At 43.6% G+C, this 15,200-nt stretch overlaps 1 long non-coding RNA gene across 2 annotated transcripts in view; it reads right to left on the reverse strand.

The window, feature by feature from the left end:
* Nucleotides 1-1,329: 1,329 nt before the first annotated feature.
* Nucleotides 1,330-15,200, reverse strand: part of LOC122213281 — a 39,597-nt gene continuing 25,726 nt past the window's right edge. Inside the window, exons 2-3 of one of the 2 annotated variants that reach the window (XR_006199467.1) lie at nucleotides 13,387-13,514; nucleotides 1,330-1,991 (exon numbers count right to left, since the gene is read on the reverse strand). This is a non-coding gene — a long non-coding RNA (uncharacterized LOC122213281). The remainder of the gene's footprint in view (nucleotides 1,992-13,386; nucleotides 13,515-15,200) is intronic. The other variant, XR_006199466.1, reaches the window with a different exon arrangement.

The raw sequence follows: 15,200 nt of genomic DNA on the forward strand, positions 1-15,200 counted from the left end.
CCTCAATAATGAAGTATCTGGGATGCAGAACACAAGGTAGGTGGGCACAGAGCTGGAAAACCGGAGGGAGGGGTTGTTTTTTTTCACTGCCTAAAGTGAGTGATTCTAACCTGGGGGCTATTTTCTGGAGACGATTTTGGTTATGGCAATATGGGATGGGGGGGTGAAGAGGGGAAGGTTGCTACTGGCATCTAGATGGTAGAGACCAATGATGGTGCTAAATATCCTACAACACACAGGACAGCCCTCGCCACAAAGATGACCCCCCCCCCCCCCCCCCGAGGGGCATCTGGGCGGCTCAGTCGGTTAAGCATCCAACTTCAGCTCAGGTCATGATTTCCTGGTTTGTGTGTTCTAGTCCCACGCTGGGCTCTGTGTTGACAGCTCAGAGCCTGGAGCTTGCTTCAGATTTTGTGTCTCCCTCTCTCTGCCCCTCCCCTGCTCGTGCTCTGTCTCTCTCTGTCTCTCAAAAATAAACATTAAAATTTTGTTTTTAAAAAAGGTGATCCGCCCCCAATGTCAGGAATGCCAAGGCTGAGAAACCCTGAGTTAGGAGAATAATGCTTTTTCAGTTTTGCCATTTTTATAATTTGGGGAATTTATATGGTCCAGGTGAAAACGAAAATTTATCCAGTATATGAACCTCTAAGGATGTATTTCTGCTAGGAATCATTTTCAGTACTTAATAGTATGAAATATATATTGTATTAACTTATTGTTTTACACAGGTGTCATTTAGGTACGTAGAAAGAACAATAGATTGGGAGATCGCTGCCATTGAAAAGATAATGTTATAATCACAGACCCCAAAAGGAAGGGAATGCTGTGTCAGGAGTGGGGAGATATCCTGGGGGAAACACCGGAGTTGGCTAGCAGGCAGAGGCACAGGGGAAATTGTAGGCAAGCGCCTTTATTGTGGTGTGTGTGGAAAGGAGGTGAGGCAGGGTACACAGGTTTAGGATGGACTAGTTTGAATAGCCAGTGGGCTCCTGGGTATAGGGGCTGTCCTGGGTTGTCTGGTACCTGGTCCTGGGGTAGTTAAGGCAGGTGGATAGTGGCCTAGAGTGTGAGAGCCCCATAAAGGAGGTGGTTGAGGGTGTGGGCCCTGGGTTGGTTGGTTTGCATTTGAAAGGTACACTCTAAGAATTGACTAACCCCATAAGGGGCAGTCCCTCCACAGGGTCAGTAGGATTCCAGTTGTGACAGCAACTGAATACAGAAAATAAAAAAACATAGTTAATACACTTATAGTATATAGTTATAATAAATGCCATTATGTTAATATTATGAATGTTGGAACATTTCCCATTTCATTATACCAAACATAAATTACTTTTTGTGTATATGTATTACTTTCTATAAATAATTAGATGGCATAAATTATATCACAGTCACATTATACGATGCTAACATTACATATCAGTGATCCCTTTAACACTCATGCCAGAGGTTACCATGTTTAACGGTCTGACATTCTTAGTCCCAAGCCTTGAAGCAAGAGTAAATATGTGATAGAAAGTGTTGCCGTGAGCCATAGAGCTGACATTGTTCTGCTTCTTGGTTTTGGCAGGATGCTGACGTTCAAAGCCATTGCTCACGTTTTCATTCTGGGCTCTTCTTGGGGCCTTGGCTTCTTTCTGGTGGAAGGAGTGCTGGACCCTGTCAGGTTGGTGATGACCTTCACCATCATCAGCATCCTCCAGGGCGTCCATGTCTACTTGGTCCACTGCCTTCTGAATCACAAGGTAAACCAGTGTCTCCTCCCCGTGTTCCATGGCCCCTTGGTGTCTCGTGTTTTACTATTTTCTGTCTCCTGGGCTTCTCCATTGCTTGCATGGTGGTGTATGTGTGTATGCACGGGGCTCTTTCTTCCATATCATAATGTTTGTCCCAGAGACCACCTTTTCAGGATTTATCTTTCTTGCTTCCAATCATTTGAATTTGCACTGAAGCAGCAGAAACTGGATAGAGCCATACAAGGTCTACATTATCTGACAATGAGAAAAAAAAAATCACAAATGAGGAAAACATACTAAATTCTGGGGCAGGGTGGGGGATGCCTTGCTTAGGACTTAACTAGGCAAAATCCCTACGCTATGAAAACAAGTCTGAGTTGTTATATTTGAAACTGAGTTTATAATTGTAAATGCGGGCTACTTCTTAGAATGAAAAAAGAATCAAATGTTGATGTTTAGAGGGGCATTATTTTATGCGTTATGATGTGGTAGCTATGATATAATGATTTTTATGTGATGCTCGACTTTTGCAAACTGCAGCTTCACACAAATTATCTGGGGATTTATTAATTTCCCAAGGATCTCTGAATCTTTTTTTTATTTAACTTTATTTTTTATTTTTTAAAATTTACATCCAAATTAGTTAGTATATAGTGAAGCAATGATTTCAATGCTTCAATGATTCCTTAATGCCCCTTACCCATTTAGCCCATCCCTCCTCCCACAACCCCTCCAGTTTCTTTTGTCCTCCTCCCTGTTTTTATATTATTTTTGTTTCCCTTCCCTTATGTTCATCTGTTTTGTCTCTTAAAGTCCTCATATGAGTGAAGTCATATGATTTTTGTCTTTCTCTGACTTATTTCACTTAGCATAATCCCCTCCAGTTCCATCCACGTAGTTGCAAATGGCAAGATTTCTTTCTTTTTGATTGCCGAGTAATACTCCATTGTGTGTGTGTGTGTGTGTGTGTGTGTGTGTCTGTGTGTGTGTGTGTGTGTGTGTACACACACACACCACAACTTCTTTATCCATTCATCCATCGATGGACATTTGGGCTCTTTCGATAACCTTTTGGCTATTGTTGATAGTGCTGCTATAAACTTGGGATGCATGTGTTCCTTCAAAACAGCACACCTGTATCCCTTGGACAAATGCCTAGTAGTGCAATTGCTGGGTCGTAGGGTAGTTCTATTTTTAGTTTTTTGAGGAACCTCCATACTGTTTTCCAGAGTGGCTGCATCAGCTTGCATTCCCACCAACAATGCAAAAGAGATCCTCTTTCTCCGCATCCTCGCCAACATCTGTGGTTGCCTGAGTTGTTAATGTTAGCCATTCTGGCAGGTGTAAGGTGGTATCTCATTGTGGTTTTGATTTGTATTGCCCTGATGATGAGTGATGTTGAGCATTTTTTCATGTGTCGGTTGGCCATCTGGATGTCTTCTTTGGAGAAGTGTCTATTCATGTCTTTTGCCCATTTCTTCACTGGATTATTTGTTTTTTGGGTGTTGAGTTTGATAAGTTCTTTGTAGATTTTGGATACTAACCCTTTATCTGATATGTCATTTGCAAATATCTCCTCCCATTCTGTCGGTTGCCTTTTAGTTTTGTTGATTGTTTCCTACGCTGTGCAGAAGATTTTTATTTTGATGAGGTCCCAGTAGTTCATTTTTGCTTTTGTTTCCCTTGCCTCCAGAGACGTGTTGAGTAAGAAATTGCTGCGCGCAAGGTCAAAGAGGTTTTTGCCTGCTTTCTCCTCGAGGATTTTAATGGCTTCCTTTCTTACATTGAGGTCTTTCATCCATTTTGAGTTTATTTTTGTTATGATGTAAGAAAGTGGTCCAGGTTCATTCTTCTGCATGTTGCTGTCCAGTTTTCCCAGCACCACTTGCTAAAGAGACTGTCTTTGTTCCATTGGATATTCTTTCCTGCTTTGTCAAAGATTAGTTGCCCATACGTTTGAAGGTCCATTTCTGGGTTCTCTATTCTGTTCCATTGATCTGAGTGTCTGTCCTTGTGCCAGTACCATAGTGTTTTGATGATTACAGCTTCAAGTATAGCTTGAAGTCTGGGATTGTGATGCCTCCAGCTTTGGTTTTCTTTTTCAAGATTGCTTTCGCTATTCAGGGTCTTTTCTGGTTCCATACAAATTTTAGAATTATTTGTTCTAGCTCTGTGAAGAATGCTGGTGTTACTTTGATAGGGATCACGTTAAATATGTAGATTGCTTTGGGTAGTATCGACATTTTAACAATATTTGTTCTTCCTATCCAGGAGCATGGAATCTTTTTCCATTTGTGTCTTCTTCAATTTCTTTCATAAGCTTTCTATAGTTTTCAGTGTATAGATTTTTCACCTCTTTGGTTAGATTTATTCCTAGGTATTTTATGGGTTTTGGTGCAACTGTAAATGGGATCGATTCCTTGATTTCTCTTTCTGTTGCTTCATTGTTGGTGTATAGGAATGCAACTGATTTCCCTGCATTGATTTTATATCCTGCGACTTTGCTGAATTCATGAATCAGTTCTAGCAGTTTTTGGTGGAATCTTTTGGGTTTTCCATATAGAGTATCATGTCATCTGCAAAGGGTGAAAGTTTGACCTCCTCCTGGCTGATTAGAATGCCTTTTATTTCTTCATGTTGTCTGATTACTGAGGCTAAGACTTCCAATACTATTTTGAATAACAGTGGCTAGAATGGACATCCCTGTCTTGTTCCTGACCTTAGGGGGAAAGCTCTCAGTTTTTCCCCATTGAGGATGATATTAGCGTTGGGTCATTCATATATGGCTTTTATGATCTCAAGGTATGCTCCTTCTATCCCTACTATCTTGAGGGTTTTTATCAAGAAAGCATGCTCTATTTTGTCAAATGCTTTCTCTGCATCTATTGAGAGGATCATATGGTTCTTGTCCTTTCTTTTATTGATGTGATGACTCACGTAATTGTTTTGCGGATATTGAACCAGCCCTGCATCCCAGTTATAAATCCCACTTGGTCGTGGTGAATAATTCTTTTAATGTATTATTGGATCCGGTTGGCTAGTATCTTGTTGAGGATTTTTGCATCCATGTTCATCAGGGAAATTGGTCTATAGTTCTCTTTTTTAGTGGGGTCTCTGTCTGGTTTTGGAATCAAGGTAATGCTGGCCTCATAGAAAGAGTTTGGAAGTTCTCCTTCCATTTCTATTTTTTTGAACAGTTTCAAGAGAATAAGTGTTAAATCTTCCTTAAATGTTTGGTAGAATTCCTTGGAAAGCCATCTGGCCCTGGACTCTTGTTTTTTGGCAGATTTTTTATTACTAATTCGATTTCCTTTTCGTTATGGGTCTGTTCAAATTTTCTATTTCTTTCTGCTTCAGTTTTGGTAGTGTATATGTTCCAGGAATTTGTCCATTTCTTCCAGGTTGCCCATTTTATTGGCATATAATTGCTCATAATATTCTCTTATTATTGTTTTTATTTCTGTTGTGTTGGTTGTGATTTCTCCTCTTTCATTCTTGATTTTACTTATTTGGGTCCTTTCCTTTTTCTTCTTGGTCAAACTGGCTAGTAGTTTATCAATTTTCTTAATTCTTTCAAAGAACCAGCTTCTGGTTTCATTGATCTGTTCTACTTTTTTTTTTTTTTTTTTTTGGTTTCGATAGCATTAATTTCTGCTCTCATCTTTATTATTTCCTGTCTTCTGCTGGTTTTGGGTTTTATTTGCTGTTCTTTTTCCAGCTCCTTAAGGTGTAAGGTTAGGTTGTGTATCTGAGATCTTTCTTCCTTCTTTAGGATGACCTGGATTGCTATATACTTTCCTCTTATGACCGCCTTTGCTGCGTCCCAGAGGTTTTGGGTTGTGGTGCTATCATTTTCATTGACTTCCATAAACTTTTTAATTTCTTCTTTAACTGGTTGGTTAGCCCATTCATTCTTTAGTAGGATGTTCTTCAGTCTCAAGTATTTGTTACCTTTCCAAAATTTCTCTTGTTGTTGATTTCAAGTTTCCTAGCCTTGTGGTCTGAAAATATGCATGGTATGACCTTGATCTTTTTGTACTTGTTGAGGGTTGATTTGTGTCCCAGTATGTGATCTATGCTGGAGAACATTCCATGTGTACTGGAGAAGCATGTATATTCTGCTGCTTTAGGATGAAATGTTCTGAATATATCCGTTAAGTCCATTTGGTCCAGTGTGTCATTCAAAGCCATGTTCCCTTGTTGATTTCTGTTTAGATGATCTGTCCATTGCTGTGAGTGGGGTGTTGAAGTCCCCTACTATTATGGTATTATCAATGAGTTTCTTTATGTTTATGATTAATTGATTTATATATTTGGGTTTTCCACATTTGGAGCATAAATGTTTACAATTGTTATGTCTTCTTGATGGATAGCCCCTTAATTATGATATAATTCCCTTCTTCACCTCTTGTTACAGTCTTTATTTTCAAGTCTAGATTGTCTGATGTAAGTATGGCTACTCCGGCTTTCTTTCGTTGACCATTAGCATGATAGATGGTTCTCCATCCCCTTACTTTCAATCTGAAGGTGTCTTTAGGTCTAAAGTGGGTCTCTTGTAAACAGCAAATAGATGGATCTTGTTTTCTTTTATTTTTAAATATTTTTAATGTTTTATTTTTTGAGAGAAAGAGGGAGAATGAGTTGGGGAGGAGCAGAGAGAGAGGGAGACACAGAATCTGAAGCAGGCTCCTGGTTCTGAGCTGTCAGCACAGAGCCCAACGTGGGGCTTGAGCTTATGAACCATGAGATCATGACCTGAGCCAAAGTTAGAAGCTTAACCGACTGAGCCACCCAGGCACCCAGATGGATCTTGTTTTCTTATCCATTCTATTATCCTATTCTTTTGATTGGAACATTTAGTCCATTGATGTTTAGAGTGAGTACTGAAAAGAAATGAATGTATTGCCATTATGTTACCTGTAGAGTTGGAGTTTCTGATAGTGTTCTCTGGTCCTTTCTAATCTTTGTTGCTTTTGGTCTTTTTTTTCCATCTTTTCTCCCTCAGAGAGTCCCCCTTAAAATTTCTTGCAGGGCTGATTTAATGGTCATGAACTCCTTTAATTTTTGTTTGGGAAATTTTTATCTCTCCTATTTTGAATAACAGCCTTGCTGGATAAAGAATTCTTGGCTGCATATTTTTCTGAGTCAGCACACTGAATATATCTTGTCACTGCTTTCTGGCCCGCCAATTTTCTGTGGATAGGTCTGCTGCAAACCTGATCTGTCTTCCCTTGTAGGTTAGGGACTTTTTTCCCTTGCTGTTTTCATGATTCTCTCCTTGTCTGAGTATTTTGTGAATTTGACTATGACATGCCTTGTTGATGGTCGATTTTTGTTGAATCTAATGGGGAGTCCTCTGTGCTTCCTGGATTTTGATGTCTGTGTCTTTCCCCAGGTTAGGAAAGTTTTCCACTATGATTTGCTCACATAACCCTTCTACCCCTATTTCTCTCTCTTCCTCTTCTGGGACCCCTACGATTCTGATGTTGTTCCTTTTTCATGAGTCACTGATTTCTCTAATTCTTAAATCGTGCTCTTTTGCCTTAGTCTCCCTCTTTTTTTTTTCTGCTTCATTATTCTCCATAAGTTTGTCCTCCAGATCGCTGATTCTCTGCTCTGCCTCATCCATCCTTGCTGCCGTGGCATTCATTCAAGATTTCAGCTTAGTTATGCCATTTTTTATTTCATCCGGACTAGCTTTTATCTCCGCAGAAAGGGATTTTAATCTGTTTTCAACCCCAGCTAGTATTCTTATTACCATGATTCTAAATTCTGGTTTGGACATCTTGCTTTTAGCTGTATTGATTAAGTCCCTGGCTGTCATTTCTTCCTGTTCTTTCTTTTGGGGTAAATTCCTTTGTTTCATCATTTTTAAGGAAGAAACAGAAAAAAATTAAAATTAAAAACAACACAAAAAAGTCAAATAAAGGATGCTAGATCCTAGGTGTGTTCTGGTCTGTTTTTGAAAGGAGGTTGATAGATTAGAGAAAAAAAGAGAAAGATAAAAAAGAAAAAAGGAAACTGTTGGAAATTTGAAAAAATGAATACAATGAAATAGAATAAAATGAAATAATGGAAGCAAAAAATAGCATTTAAAAAATTTACTAAAAAATATAGTAGAAAAAATTAAAGACACATATATTTAATAGAAATGAAAAATAGAGATAATTTGTTTCTGTGTCTGTATTCAAGAATCAGGAAAAAAATTGAATAGATGGACCAGCAAACAGACTGAAGTACGATTGAAATCACATCATTTTCCCCTAGAAGTTGGACTATGTAGCACTTTATAGTCCATAAACTATGCAGGCAGAGAGACTTGTGTTCCTGAAGAGCGAGGTTGGCCCAGTTGGGTGGGCTTAGTGTAACAGCTATTCTCCACTAGATGGCGCTGCTTAGCTTACTGGGTGGACTGTTGTAGCGTGTGTAGGTGTGTATGCGCATGCGTGGGAGGAGTGAAAATGGCATCACCCAGCTACCCAGTCTCTAGTATGGGAACTCTGGTCTCCCTGATCAGCTATCATGCACCCCTCCTTTGTCTCCAGCTTCCATCCACTCCCCACTTCTGCACTGTCCGTGACCAAGCCAGCAGGCTGCAGGTGGCACCTCCCTGCTGAGTTTTATCTCAGATGCGGCCGTTTCCCAACCCCTCACTTCTGAGGGACTGTGGTGTTGACCTGTTCTGACCCCTGCAGGAGGATCTCACCAAGCAATGGCCGGGTGCCGGCCACACCCAGGAACATTCGCAGGACCGTGCTTCTCTCAATGCCCAGAGACCGTGGCTGGGTGCCAGCCTGCCCCCCCAAAAGTTCATGCAATCTTGTAGCAGCAGCATTTCAGGGATTGTGGAAAATCACAACATCTGGCACCAGGCTTCAGCCTTAACATCCTTGTTCCAGCACCAGCAAATGTGGCTGTTCTCCGGGGTCTGCTGGGACCTTTGCCTGTGGGGTGGCCACACAGCCTCTACCAAATTTCCCCCCTGGAGGGGAACTGCCTCTTCCCATGTGGCCTAAGGACCTCACTCTCTCCTCCTGGGGATTGGCCCTTCCCACCCGAGCACTGCCAGGTAAAGAGCTGCAGAGTTTCAGATTCTGTGCTCCCCCTGTTCGTAGAGTCTTCATGGAATTTAAAACCTCTCCTTTCTCCCTTTTTTGTTCAGTCCCTTGCATACTTTTTCTTTTCTCTCCAGCTGCTTTGGGGGGGCGGGGATGCTTTCCATTCTCTCCTCCTGTCTCCATCCTCTCTCCACAAGCAAAAACAGCTCCCTGCCTTCTGCAGCTTTCTCCCCCAGTTCACCTCTCCATGCTATGTACCTGTTGAGTTCTCTGGTTTGGGTTGTTAATCCTCAAATCAGTTTACTAGGTGTGCAGGATGGTTTAGTGTTGATCTGGCTGCATTTCAGGGACGCGAGACACACACAAAAAAAAACTTTCCATGTTCTTCTACCATCCTGGTCCCTCCCTGTGTTTTCTTTTATCTCATTAATTTTCCTTAAAGCAGCTATTTTGAATTCTTCTCCAGGTAAATCCTTTGAGTTTGGTTGTTGGAATATTATTGGTAGGATTTGGTGGAGTCATATTCCCTTATTGTTTTCATGTTTCTTTGAAGTTTTTCCTTGCTGTCTTTGCATATGAAGTGTAGTTACGTCCTGTAGTTTTTGCTAACTGCCTCCAGGGAGAAATACCTCCTGTCAGCCCAGCTAGAGATCGAGGCTTCCTCGGATCTTCTGGGGTCCTGCCAGCTCCATGCCTCTTGCTCCCTCTTGTGGCACAATTCTTATGTTTGTGTGCTTTGTCCCCACCCTGCCAGGCACCAGACCAAGTGCTAACAGACTCTGGCCTTGCTTTTCCCAAAGGTAACACTACCTGCTGCTGCTAAAGTTGTAGTCTCTCCCTGTCTGCCAGAGATTACTCTCACTGCTCTCTTCAGAAGCAGGCAAAGGGAGCTGACCACGGAATGGGGCAGTGAGGGTGAGGAATACAGAATACTCGTCATGTCTGTGGGCCACCCAGTGACTCCTGAGTGGACTTCTTGATGGTTTCCACAACACAGTGAGTAGGAGCTGTCCCCCTCATGTATTCTGAGATTCCTTTCTGCCATTCTTTCTTTTTTTTTTTAATTTTTTTTTTATTTTTTTATTTTTTAAAAAAAATTTTTTAACGTTTTATTTTATTTTTGAGACAGAGAGAGACAGAGCATGAACGGGGGAGGGGCAGAGAGAGAGGGAGACACAGAATCGGAAACAGGCTCCAGGCTCCGAGCCATCAGCCCAGAGCCTGACGCGGGGCTCGAACTCACGGACTGCGAGATCGTGACCTGGCTGAAGTCGGACGCTTAACCGACTGTGCCACCCAGGCGCCCCTTTAATTTTTTTTTTTTAACGTTTATTTATTTTTCAGACAGAGAGAGACACAGCATGAATGGGGGAGGGGCAGAGAGAGAGGGAAACACAGAATCGGAAGCAGGCTCCAGGCTCCGAGCTGTCAGCACAGAGCCCAACGCGGGGCTCGAACTCACAGACCGTGAGATCGTGACCTGAGCTGAAGTCGGACGCTTAACCGACTGAGCCACCCAGGCGCCCCTCTGCCATTTTTTCAAGCTCTTCCCACCCCCCCTACACCCTACCCCAATCCTGGAACTCCTGATTTGGTACTCTAACTCAGTACTTTTTCTTTTCTCTCTAATGGGGCACTTGTAGAAATCTGGACTTCCATGAAGGTTCTCTCATACATGGGTGATTGTCTAAGTCCGTGTTTTCCAAGGTCTCCTGGACTATGGCTAAAAGGGACTGCAGCAAGTTAATGGGCCACTGCAAGGACCACAGCTGGGACCACGGTATGTCTGTCTGTTACCTGATGCAAAGGCGAGTGAGACGCCTCACAGATCCCCTGGCATATGGTGCTGGACCCCACCCCAGCTCCTACAAGCTACTTTTGTTAATGAATGGATGCTGGATTTGTGTTGGAGGAGGGGGCTGGGGTGCAGGAAGAGGAGAAAAAACAAGGGTGTCTTACAGCAACAAGGGTGCTATCTTACAGCAGTTTATTTCTTTTTATTTAAAAAAATGTTTTTAATGTTTATTTATTTTTGAGACAGACACAGAGTGTGAGCAGGGGAGGGGCAGAGAGAGAGGGAGACACAGAATCCGAAGCAGGTTCCAGGCTCTGAGCTGTCAGCACAGAGCCTGATGCGAGGCTCGAACCCACGTCCGTGAGATCACGACCTGAGCCAAAGTCGGACACTCAACCTACTGAGCCACCCAGGCGCCCCTGGTTAGTACAGACATTTTAACAAGATTTTTTTCTTCCAATCTATGAACATGGAGTGTTTTTCCATTTCTTTATGTCCTCTTCAATTTCTTTTATTTTTTTAATGTTTATTTTTGACAGAGCATGAGTGGGGGAGGGGCAGAGAGACAGGGAGACACAGAATCCAACGCAGTCTCCAGACTCTGAGCTGTCAGCACAGAACCCAACATGGGGCTCAAACTCACAAACTGTGAGATCATGACCAGAGCCGAAGTCGGTCGCTCAACCGACTGAGCCACCCAGACGACCCATACAGCAGTTTATGTCTTAAAATAAGCTTTCTGCTTCTTTCTTCCTCTTTTCTCCTTTGGGACTCCAGTGAGGTGTAGATGGTTTTTTTTTTTTTTTTTTTTTTTTAAGTTGTGTCCCATAGATCCTGAAGGCTTCCTTTATTACGCATTGTTTTCTCTTTGAATATTTCAAATGATCTGTCCTCAAGATTGGCCGTTCTTTTGCTTTGCGCAGTCTACTGTTGAAGATTTCTGTTGAATTCTTCAGCCATTGTATTCTTCAGCTCCAAAACTTCTGTCTAGTTCTTTATGCTTTGTCTTTGTTGAATTTCTCACTTTGTCCTTCTGTTTGTTTTCCTGATTTCAGTAACTTGTGTTCACTTGTAGCTTTCTGAGTATCTTTTTTTTTTTAAGTTTTTATTTTAATTCCAGTTAGCATACAGTGTTATATTAGTTTCAGGTGTACAATATAGTGATTCAATAATTCCGTAAATCACCCAGTGCTCATCACAAGGGCACTCCTTGATCCCCATCACCCATTTCACCCCAGCCACCTCCCCTCTGGTAACCATCATTTCTGAGTATCTTTCAAACAATTACTTTGAATTCTTCTTAAGGAAATGTACGTATCGCCATTTCTTTGGGGTCAGTTATTAGAAGTTTCCTGTGTTCCTTTGGTGGGGGCATGTTTTGCTCATTCTTTTTGATCCCTGTAGCCTTGCATCAGTGTCTGCGCATTTGAATGAGCAATAACCTCTTCTAGACTTGGACAAACTGCAGTAAAGGGGGAAGACCTTCAAGCAGGAGCGTGTGCTAGCTTTGGATCAGGGGTCGGGGGCGTGAGGCAGGCACATGATGTCTCGTCAGCTCAAGCTGCTGAGATCCACACCATCAATAGCTGTGTGGCCCTTGGAAAGTAATGCAGGGGGTTCACAGTGGCTGTAAGGGCTGTAGAGGACCTCAATGGCCCCTCCTGGTCCAGCAGCTTGGGTCAGGGAGCAGTGGTGGCAGGGTCTGGGGCATGCACACGCGCCACAGGAGGGTCCAGCTGCAGAGGCCTGTGTAGTGCCCAGGAGTGGTTGCAGATACCCATGCAGTGATGGAAGTCTGGCCAGCCACCGGTGCACTGGTAGCTGTAGGAGTTCTGGCAGTCAGCATACACTCTTGAGGCTGTAGGGGGTCTTTCCAGGGGTTTATACAGGGCACCGGAGGCAGTGAAAACAGATGGGCTGGGGGCATGCAGGTGAATAGCTGGAAAGGCCAGCTGCAGGTAAGCACAGGGGTACAAGTCAGTGACAAGAGACAGGGACAAAGCTGAGACCACAAGTAGCTAAGGGGGTTCTGGCTGTCTGGTACACAGCAGTGGATGCAGGTAGTAGGAGTCGGGCTAGCGGGGTGCAGGTACACAGCTGGAGGGGCTAGTTATAGGTGAGCACAGAGGTGCAAGCTAGTGACTGGAGATAGGGCTGAATCTGGGTCACAAGCAGCTATAGGGGTCTGGCTATGGCCTGCACTTGGGTGGCTACAGGCTATCACCAGGGGCATGCAAATGGCAGTAGAGGCCTGGGACAAGCGTCAGGCCAGCAGCACGAAAGACACGGCTGGAGCTAGCACCTGTGTGTTGGGGGGTCAGCTGCAGGGATCTAGGCAGGTGTCATGCACTCAGCAGCTCCAGAGAGAGGCCTGAGCTGGGCTCCAACATGCACCCCAGGCTCCAGCAGGTACACGGAGGAGGGCATGGGAGGTATTCTGGTGGCTGGTGTCCAAGTAGGTCGGAGAATAAGAAGCCAGAGGGAGGCACCATAAGAATGTCCTGAAGGAGAGGGACAGAGCAGCAAGGAACCGAAAGCAGTTTCATCCCCAGGACAGAAAGCTGCCGGGACTGCTCGCTCCCTCCAGAAGGACATCATATGGGTGCCAGGCCTGGAGATAAGAATGTTTTGTCTGGTGCCAGATGTACTCATGACCCAGTATGGAAAACACTGCAGGTACACGACCTGTCAAGACACCACATACTATGTCGTATGTGCTTGCTGTTATCAGACAATTTGCAAAAATAAAAGAGGCTTGAGCCAGGAGACCGATGCTTTGGCTCCTGGAGAGTCTCACCTTTAGGACCTCTCTTCAGCTGGTGCCTGAACAGGGAACCTGAAGGGGGACGTGTGCAGCACCACTGAAGAAGGGCCCACGGAACCGAAGGAAACTTTGGAGCCGGGGAAGTTCATCCTTCAGGATTTCTGCAGGGTAAGTACAGGGGATTCCACCCCATCTAGTTATGACTTACATATTCAACTCTTGCAGACTTTATTAAAGAGCTCAGGGGTAAAAGTGAAACGATCGTTGTTTCAGGATTTGTTATACTTAGTAAAGAAACATTGTTACCAGTTTATGCCTCTGGCAAAGATGCTTTGAATCAGAAACAATGGAACTTGGTTTTATGTGCTTTGTGCCACGCTTATCAGCAAGAAGCCATCCCTCTCTCCCTATGGTCTTTATGTAATTTAAGTTCCCTGGCTTTGCAGCCCTTGCAGTCAGAATCAGGGGAAGAAGGGGACATTGGTCATCACAACCCCTCACTGGCTGAAAGTGATCATGAGCTTGTAGATAGTGACTCAGGGCCCGAGCCCGTATCCCACCACCAGAGGAATAGAAACCTACAGGTCCCAGGTTCATGGCCCAGAGATAGTCGCAGCTCAGGCTTCTGTACTCCTGCCTCCCTCATTGCCCCACAGCCCTGAACCCATCCATCCCTTTGAGGAAACTAAATGTTCCGCTTATTCAAAAAACCCATTTCTTGGTATCTCCACTCATAGTATCACAATTCGTTTCCCCCTTAATGCAGGTGCTTCAACAAACTAAGGCTGCGGGGGACACTGAATTAACACCTAGTATGCCTGCAGCTTATCCTGTCAACATTACCCAAATTCCTCCTAATCAGAAATATCCTCAGGGAGGGCAATGATTTTATCTGGTTCCTTTCGGTTTTAAGGTAATTAATGACTTGAAACAGGCTTGCACGCAATACAGTGTTAATTCCTCTTATACGCTGGGATTGGTGTCTGGTTTAGCCAATTCAGAGCGACTCATTCCATGGGACTGGGCGGTCCTAGGTCGCACTGTCCTAAGCGCTTCTGAATTTTTGCAGTTTAGGACTTGGTGGGAGGAAGAAACACAGATACAGGCCCGGCATGATGCCGCCCTGAATCCTCCTGTGCCCATTACTGGAAAACAACTTACCAGGAGCAGATGAGGGTTTGGCATACAGGTTCAGCTTCAGTATGATGTTCAAGCAGTGATACAAGTTAGATTGTGCTGCCTGAATGCCTGGGAGAAAATAGCTACCCCTGGACAGGCTACACCCTCTTTCGTTCAAGTCAAACAGAGTCCTAATGAGCCCTATGTAGATTTTATTGCAGGGCTAAAGGATGTTATTATAAAAAGCATCTCTCAGGCAGCCTTACTGATCTCCTCTTACAGCTGCTGGCTTTTGGTAATGCTAATAAGGAATGCCAACAAGCTTTATACCCAGTGAAGTCTCAAGGAGGTGATTTAACTGATTATATAAAGGCCTGTCAAGATATCAGCTCAGAAGTCTATGAAATGTGCCTTGAATAGCCACTGCCAGCAGCCCCTGGACTTTACGAACTTGGTTCATAAAAACGTCCAAGCGTTTTTGCTGTGGCAAATTGGGACATTATAAAAGGGATTGCTGACAGCTGAGTTGTAGCAACTCCCATGATCTACCTCGCCCCCAGAATGAAATTCTAAGCCTCCTGGGTTATGCCCTGGATGCAATAAAGACTATCATTTTGCAAATCAATGTAGATCTAAATTCCATAAGAATGGAGCTCCCCTGCCATCTTGGTGGGGGAGACAGGGATAACGCCCCCCCCCCACCAGGGCCCGAATATAAATAATACAGG

The sequence above is a fragment of the Panthera leo genome, chromosome A2, assembly GCF_018350215.1.
Source record: "Panthera leo isolate Ple1 chromosome A2, P.leo_Ple1_pat1.1, whole genome shotgun sequence".
Classification (NCBI taxonomy): Eukaryota; Metazoa; Chordata; class Mammalia; order Carnivora; family Felidae; genus Panthera; species Panthera leo.